General features: G+C 43.8%; 1 protein-coding gene across 1 annotated transcript in view; it reads right to left on the reverse strand.

The window, feature by feature from the left end:
• PAPLN (papilin, proteoglycan like sulfated glycoprotein) overlaps nucleotides 1-3,907 on the reverse strand; it is an 85,149-nt gene extending 81,242 nt beyond the window's left edge. The window contains exon 1 of the mRNA XM_081315810.1: nucleotides 3,791-3,907. The gene's annotated coding sequence lies outside the window, so the exon portion shown is untranslated. The remainder of the gene's footprint in view (nucleotides 1-3,790) is intronic.
• Nucleotides 3,908-8,808: the final 4,901 nt, after the last annotated feature.

Below are 8,808 nucleotides of genomic sequence, written 5' to 3' on the forward strand. Positions count from 1 at the left end.
AAGTGGCTGACACTATTCTGATCCCGATTGGATTCATGGGATCATGCTGTGTTATTAAGCCACTTTTATAAGTGACAGTCATATCAGATGCCAGTTCTACATTCCCACTTACATGAGTGTTTTTGTAGGAATTGGAGATATGATAGATCCAAGTCCAAAGGTATGAGGAAATCTTAGCTAAGTTCACATATTGTATTACATTCTTATTTATTTGGTTTTAATGTGGTATGTATGAATCTAGCCATTGTTGTCGATAGATCAGATTGTGGTTTAGAATTCATTCTGACCCAACTCACTATTAATCATCTAGTGATTAACTGATAAAATTTCTTACTGCATCCTGTTTAGTAAAATGTCTTCCAAAGCAGATTAGGATTTGCCTAGGAGGATCATTGCTGCTTATATGACCAAATATGTCTCACTGAATCAGATAAGAAGAGATTATAGGCAGGAGCACAAAAACAGCTTTTGAACTTCCTAAGGAATTAGCTCTCTTCTTGGTAGCTAATGAAGTGCTAGCTAGCTACCCATCCCTATCACATATTTTCTTAAATGCATCCTTTTTCTGTTATACATATAAAACCTAGTTAATTAACCAGCCTGGTAGAACAGGAATTACTAAGGGGGCATCAAATTCTATGCTGGCATAGTTATATCGATTTAAAGACTGGTGGATAGCGCTTAACATGGAATAAGGGCAAGGAGGAATTTTGATAGTCAAGCAGTCCAATGCTTTTAGCTATTTGTTCCAGGTTTTGTTTGATTTCCAAATGACAGGTATGTGTGTGGGGGGGAGGGGGGGCTGCATGGTAAAGTGCCAATAATTAAGTCAGGTTATTTTGAAACACCGGTTTGATATAATGCTTTTCGAACAACATTTAACACGGCTCCCCTTTTAAAAGCAACCCAGCTATAGGGTTACACAATGCAAGAGAGCGCTTTCTATTTCTCTTCTCATCTCTCATAGTACCTGTCAGCTGCCAGGCAGCTTAGTTTTAAATACTGGTTTAGCACTCTTTCCAGCAGAACTAAATCTCTATTTAAGAATTGCCCAAATAGTAACTGATAAATGCTATGAGGATGGACATTGTGCATGATGTGAGAGAGGGAGCCAGTTTATATGCCTCCTCTGCACTTGTGAGCTATTATTAAACACTAGTGTTCAAAAGTTCAGTACATAGAATTCCTGGGCAGGGGAGTTTGCACCATGAAAATCAGTTCTCTCCCTCTCCTGTTTCATGGTACAGCCCTACCATCCTCTCCTTTGATCTGCTGCTATTCAGGTGGATTCAGGTCTCTGGGATTAAACTGGCCTGGAAACCTGGTGGGAAAAGAACCAGACTCTTTAGTGGTCCAAATCAACATGTTTTTGAAGGACAATCTTCATACTTTTAGGAATTGTGCTGATCACCATCTTGAAGACTGGGGCTTCTTAACATACACGCACCCATTCATACTGCTTAACAAACCCTGAGTTTTGTTGCTATCTTGTTCTATTATCTCTCACAATCTTTGGTTCAGGAAGGAAGAGTGGCCTTACTTCTCCGAGCAATCCATGGCAGGCTGCTTCTTTGCCACTACTAAGGAGAGCGGAAGAGATTTCCTGTGACTTCCAGGTCAAGCCATCCAGTGGCGTAGCGTGGGGGGTGCAGGGGGGGCCGGCCGCACCGGGCGCAACATCTGGGGGGGCGCGCTCGCACTGAGCTGCTCAGGGAGCCCCAAGGGCTGCACAGAGTCGGCTTGGCTCCGCTCTCGAGCTGCTCTTTCTTGCAAAGCGAAACGAGTCCGGCAGGTGAGATGGGCGGCCACATAAACTGAATAAAATAAATAGAAGCGCCCAACTCTCCGCCCAGGCTCAGGCCAACCGCAAGCGCCCCGCAGGCGCCCCGGCAGGCTTGGCCAAGCGAAGACGGACCCGCCGGCCGGCTGGCCTAGCTTCGTGCGCATGCGTGGCTTTATTGGGCGGGGCTCATGTGCGAGCTTGAATGCAGCGGCTCTTGCAGGTCGGAGCCCCGCCCAGCCACCCTCGAGAGGGACCCGGAAGCATCCCGCATGCGCGCGACTCTTCTTGGAAAGTCTACGCCGCTGCGGGGCGCGTCTTTTCGGCGGTGCCATGACGTTACCGGGTTAGGGGGCGCAAATTGCCCCGGGTGCTGACAACCCACGCTACGCCACTGAAGCCATCACCTGGAGGCTGAAGATTGTTGCATTAACTTCCTGCAGCTTTAAATGTCAAGCTTCTTTTGTTCACTATATTTCTGTTTATATTATTTTTTTGCAGTGTTTGGTCTAGTTTAGCATGCCCATGGAAACTTTTGGCTGAACAGGCAACTTTACAAATATAACTTTAACGAACATAACTGAAATGCTTGACATTTCATGGAACCGTTAGAAGGAGGCTTGTGCCCGGTCAGATTATCATCCCATTTAGCTCAGTTAACGAATCAACTTTTAGTGCTCTTTAGATGCCAGATTTGAACTCCTATCCCTGCCTGTTAGCATGCAAATTGTGAAAACTAAGGTCCAATATATTTGGAGAATACCAGTTAAAGAAGGCTGTTCTCTACTGACCAGCAGTTCTTTTCCAGGTCCTTGAGATAGGAAGTAACATATGCCTCTTTCCCTGCTTTGCTGTACCAGTAGTCCTCGACTTACGACCACAATTCAGCCCAAAATTTCTGTTGCTAAGTGAGACAGTTGTTAAGTGAATTCTGCCCATTTTATGACCTTTCTTGCCACAATTGCTAAGTGAATCACTGCAGTTGTTAAATTAGGAACACAGATGTTCAATGAATCTGACTTCCCCATTGAGTTTGCTTGTCAGGAAGGCCCTGGGACATTGCAACTGTCATAAATACATGCCAGTTGCCAAGCATCTGAATTCTGATCATGTGACCATGAGGATGCTGCAACGGTCGTAAGTGTGAAAAATGGTCATAAATCACTTTTTTCAGTGCTGTTGTAACTTCAAATATCACTAAATGAACTGTTGTAAATTGAGGACTATCAGTATAAAGAACCCAGTAGGCAAATGCTGAATCTTGCAAAGCCTGCCAGCACTTTTAATTTTCTTTTCCCATTCAAATAAATACATAAAAGAGAAAGAGGGGGTGGGGGAAATAAAATTCCCAAAACTTTTTACAGGAACAAGCACACACATACACTGCTCCAGATAATCTGTGGACTTGTTCCCACAACCACATGAGCCTGTAGCAACATGAATCTTTCAGCAGCTGAATGGCAACCACTGCAATTTGTGTCACTCAGAGCTGCTTGCCTTTCCGTGAACTAAGTTGGCTTGGCTTCTGGCATTCGCGGGAACATCTGATTATTCCTGTGGCTGTTCCCCTTTTCCAAAATACACAGAATGGAGACAAAGCAGGTGCAGAGAGAAAAGAAACCAAGTAGCCCACTTATAAAGAAGTGGTCTCAATCTTAACCTGCACATGCAGACTCTACTGAAGGTATGAACTGAATGTCCAAACAGCCTCCTCTATTCAAGGTTGGAAGGGTGACATCTGATATGAAACAAGAAAGGCTACCTCTTCCCATTGAAGTGCCACAGCTTTGTTAGAAGAAACGGGGCTCTGAATGGGTTAACTGTAAGTTAATTTCACATGTAAACATCCCTTCTTCTTTGCCTGCCAACAATCACAGATATGTATCCTTAAATGTTCTCCCTTTTGCATGACACTCGTTCACGTCCAACTTAGAAACTCAAACTGATTAAACCAGGAGTGGACAGGGAGATGCACCAAGATTTAGTCTGTAATCCAAAACCCACTCTTACCTGATGCCGGGATCTGCTTGTCAGTGAGGGCAAAGTGCTCACTGATGCCGCTTCTGGAGGGTGAGACCAAGCAAGTCCAGAACTTCTCTCGGAGTGGAGCTCCGTCAGTGGCTCTGACACTCTGTTTTGCCTTCAGCTTCTGTTTGATTACTAACTCTTTACAGCACAGGAAAAGGAGAGTTAGATTTCGTTTAACCCTTTCCGCTGCAATGGTTATCCTGCGTTTAAAAGCTGGAGTTGCAACTCTAGAGACGTGATGAGAGAACTCAGTTCGGGATGAGTTGCTTCTCTTTCGGATAAACGTTGTTTTATTCAATAAGCAAATAGACAGTTGTTACAGAAGTTACTGCCAAGGCGGAGCCTCTCTGAATTAAATTTTATTTTAGCCAGAGGCTAAGAAATCATCAAAAGACAAGGCAGAGGCACGAAAGAATCTCTAACTGGAGCCATAGTTTCTTTATCTATTAAAGCTTCGTGTGTAAAAAATGAGAAATTTAAATAATATTGCAGCTAGGAAACAGGAATACTCTGGAGTTTATATCTAAAAAATTCCAACTGTTGTCCAGGACTGTCTCCATCTATGCAATACATTAAGTTACTTCTTGGGACAGAAGTCTGGAGAATATACAGAGACAAATGTGAATTATAAGATATCAAAGTACTTGATCCCACCTTTCACGCTAAGATCTCTGTAAAAAATCACAAGAAACGTAAGGGAAGAGATCTGGCTTGTAGACATCCAAAGCAGCATTTGCTTAAGCTTGTAGCACACAGGCTATAAACTATAAACTAAGTGGATAGGGATGATACAACATACAGGTAGTCCTTGACTTACAACAGTTGTTTAGTGACAGTTTGAAGTTACAATGGCACTAAAAATGGACTTATGACCATTTTTCACATTTATGACTATTACAGCATCCTCATGATCACGTGATTTACATTCAGATGCTTGACGGTTGCAGTGTCCTGGGGTCATGTTTCCACCTTTTGTGACTTTCTGACAAGCAAAGTCAATGGGGAAGCCAGATTCACTTAACAACCATGTTATTAAAATAGCAATTGCAGTGAATCACTTAACAATTGTGGATAATCGCCCGGCCGCCCTGTTTAGAGTAACTCGCTCTCTCCTTGATCGGGAGGTGAGGGAGGAACCCTTGCAGGGTCGAGCCGAGGAGTTTAGTCGATTTCTGTTGGACAAAATCGCTCGGATCCGGACCGGTCTGGACTCCGACTGGGCAGAGTCTGACGATGAGGATACGGGCAGCCTTGTCGATGTTATCTGATAGGAGTTCGATCCTGTGACTCCTGAAGAAGTGGACAAGATCATGGGGAAGCTGAGCTCCACCACGTGTTTGTTGGACCCGTGTCCCTCCTGGCTGACTTATGCGGCTTGGGATGGGACACGAGGCTGGCTCCAGGCAGTGATTACTGCCTCTTTGAGTGAGGGTAGCTTTCCCGCCGCCTTGAAGGAGGCGGTGGTGAGACCCCTCCTCAAGAAGCCTGCCTTGGACCCAGCAATATTAAACAACTTTCGTCCGGTCTCCAACCTTCGCTTTCTGGCGATGGTTGTTGAGAGCGTGGTGGCGCAACAGCTCCCTTTGTTCTTGGATGAAGCTGACTATCTAGACCCGTACCAATCGGGCTTCAGGCCCGGGTACAGCACGGAGACAGCATTGGTCGCGCTGGTGAATGATCTCTGGCGGGCTCGGGACAGGGGTTGCTCCTCTGTCCTAGTCCTTTTAGACCTCTCAGCGGCTTTTGATACCATCGACCATGATATCTTGCTGCGACGTCTCAGGGGGTTGGGAGTGGGAGGCACAGTTCTCCAGTGGTTCTCCTCCTACCTTCTGGGACGTTCGCAGTCGGTGTTGGCAGGGGGGCAGAGGTCGACCTTGAGGCCTCTCATTTGTGGAGTCCCTCAGGGATCGGTCCTCTCGCCTCTCCTGTTCAACATCTACATGAAGCCGCTGGGCGAGATCATTCGTGGTTTTGGAGTTGGGTATCATCAGCATATGCTGATGATACCCAGCTTTTCATTTCGACCCCAAACCACCCCAGTGATGCCCTCGACGTGATGTCCCGCTGCCTGGAGGCGGTCCGGGTCTGGATGGGGAGGAACAGGCTTCGGCTCAACCCTGACAAGACTGAGTGGCTGTTCGTGCCGGCATCCCGGGAAATTCCGATTATTCCATCTCTGGCCATGGGGGGTGAGCTATTACCCCCCCGTAGATAGGGCACGCAACTTGGGGGTCCTTCTAGATTCACAGCTCTCTTTGGAAGAGCATATTGGAGCTGTGACTAGGGGGGCCTTTGCCCAGGTTCGCCTGGTGCTCCAGTTGCGACCCTATCTGGACCGGGATGCCTTGCGTACAGTCACTCATGTGCTCGTGACCTCTCGTCTAGACTACTGTAATGCTCTCTACATGGGGCTGCCCTTGAAGTCCACTCGGAGGCTTCAACTAGTGCAGAATGCAGCCGCGCGAGTTGTACTGGGAGTTTCCCGATACTCCTATGTTACACCTTTGCTCCGCGAGCTGCATTGGCTGCCGGTTGCCCTCCAGGTGAAATTCAAGGTGTTGGTAATGACTTACAAAGCCCTACATGGCATGGGTCCGGATTACCTACGGCAACACCTGCGGCCGGCGTCAACTTCCCTCCGTCCAGTGCTCTCCCACAGAGACGGCCTCCTCAGGGTGCCTCCGATCAAAGAATGCCGATTGGTGGCCCCCAGGGGGAGGGCGTTCTCTGTGGGCACGCCAGACCTGTAGAACCGCTTGCCGGCTGAGCTCCGGATGGCCCCCGACCTTCGCTCCTTCCGGCGCGATCTAAAAACGTATTTATTTGAGCAATCTGACCTGGTCTGATGGGTTAGGGTTGGGGTTTTAAACATGTTCTTAATTATTGTGTTAAATTTTAAATTTGGGCATTATATTTAATTGTATTTTAACTTTTATATTCTGTTTTTATATTTATTGCCCTGTACACCGCCCTGAGTCCTTCGGGAGAAGGGCATTATAAAAATATAATTAATTAATAAATAAATAAATAAATAAATAAATAAATAAATAAATAAATAAAAGAAAGGACATAAAGTAGGACAAAATTCACTTAAATGTCTCACGTAGTGACATACATTTTGGGCTTAACTGTGGTCATAAGTTGAAGACTACCTGTATTTACTTTTCTTCCTAAGAACCACCATGTCTCATGTATGAAGGCAAATATATGTGCCCCAGGATAATGTTGTAGGATCTGATCATAAAATCGTAAAATGGGGCATAACTCACTTAACAAACTTTTCACTTATCAACATAAATTCTGGGCTCTGTTATGGTTGTAAGCCGAGGATTACCTGTACTAGATTACAATGTGGATGGCTAATTTGTGAATGAATATGTTACACAAGCCTTGAGTCTGTGGCCATTCAGAAAACATAGGGCATGTGAAGTCAAACACTGTGCTACCTATTTCCTTGTTGTCCAAGTTTCTCAGTGTCTGGGTTTAACAACCAAATAATAAACAAGCCAGCCAAATTATAGTCTAGTTTGCTGTAGTAACCCATCTTGCAGATGGAAAGGAAGATTTAAAACTTACTTGCCATGTGGTCCAGATCCAAATTAGGAGTCTGCATGCTATTTATAATTTATAAAAGTAATGTCTTTTACGTACTTTTCTAGTATATATTTGGTCCTAATGACATTGCACTTGCTATGGTATCTTAGCTTAATCTACATTCTAAATGTTTGTGAGGATCATATAAGGAAAGTTGAATTAGGACAATATACTAGACAAATGTAGTATCTGCAGGATATCCTTATCTATTATTACTTTATTATTCAATTAATTTTGGTTTGCAGGACACACTAAATAAAGAAGACTATTTCTAACTAAGGGTTGAAATGAGGGGTCCTTGGTGCTCTCTGAGCTTGGTTGTATTCTTGCAGACGTTTCATTATCCAAACTAGGTAACATCATCAGTGCACTGATGATGTTACCTAGTTTGGGTAATGAAACATCTGCAAGAAAACAACCAAGCTCAGAGAGCACCAAGGACCCCTCACACTAAATAAACTAATTAGTTTGGCCAGATTGTACAATATTCTAGGTGACAAAATGGCTGGCTAAGCTTGTGGTTCAATGTGTTGTAGAAACCCTGCCCTCAATATAATTCAGCATTGTCTTAGGGAATTAAAAGCAAATGTCTCTGTCTAGTTGATGTCACTTGAAAAATATTCCTGAAGAGCATGGGTTGGGAGAAGAGAAAGTCCCAGAACTAAAGAAAAGAATGTGGATGTCTTGAATCTTTTTGTATATTTCTATATTCTCCAGCTAATTTCAAGGAATCAGGGACAGCTGTCTGATGTGTGCTAGGTACTTTATAGAGATCTGTGAATTATGCTTTCATAGCCAAGTAATAACAACACACAAAGAATTCTTAAACAAAGCATTTAATATGCCTTCAATTAGTGATTAACTATTCACATTCTAATGACTAATTCAGGAATATTGCAGAAGAATGGTAGCAGAGACCGTCTCTAGTCATGGGGAGTTGTAATTCCTTAACATATATATTTTTACATTTTATTTTAATTGCGTACTGCATTGCAGAATCTATAACTTCATTTTGGTTCACTTAGCTGTAAAAGTGTGCATTAAGTTCATGTTCAAACCCACATCAAGCCTATTTCTCCATCATCCCTAATCTTTGGTTTATACCTATTCAGGAACATTGCATCCTTCCCTGCATTTTGTTTTGATGGTGGTCTCTTTAGCAATACTAGGTGATTAAGCTACTCAGGAAGTTGGAAGAATATAAACATCAAGGCTGAAACCTAGTTAGTACATAATCAAATAATATTTGTGCTCCTTCTGTATTACGTACTATTGAAAGCCATCGGTGGAAGAGCACATTCAGTTGGAAAGTACTAATAAGAAGTGATAAAAAAAGAATAGGCCGGAGCTGAAGCTTTGAACTATATTATTTTATTAAAGGTTTTGTAATTATGTTTCCAGAT

Source organism: Vipera berus (genome assembly GCF_964194415.1).
Source record: "Vipera berus genome assembly, chromosome: 1".
In the NCBI taxonomy this organism is placed as follows: Eukaryota; Metazoa; Chordata; class Lepidosauria; order Squamata; family Viperidae; genus Vipera; species Vipera berus.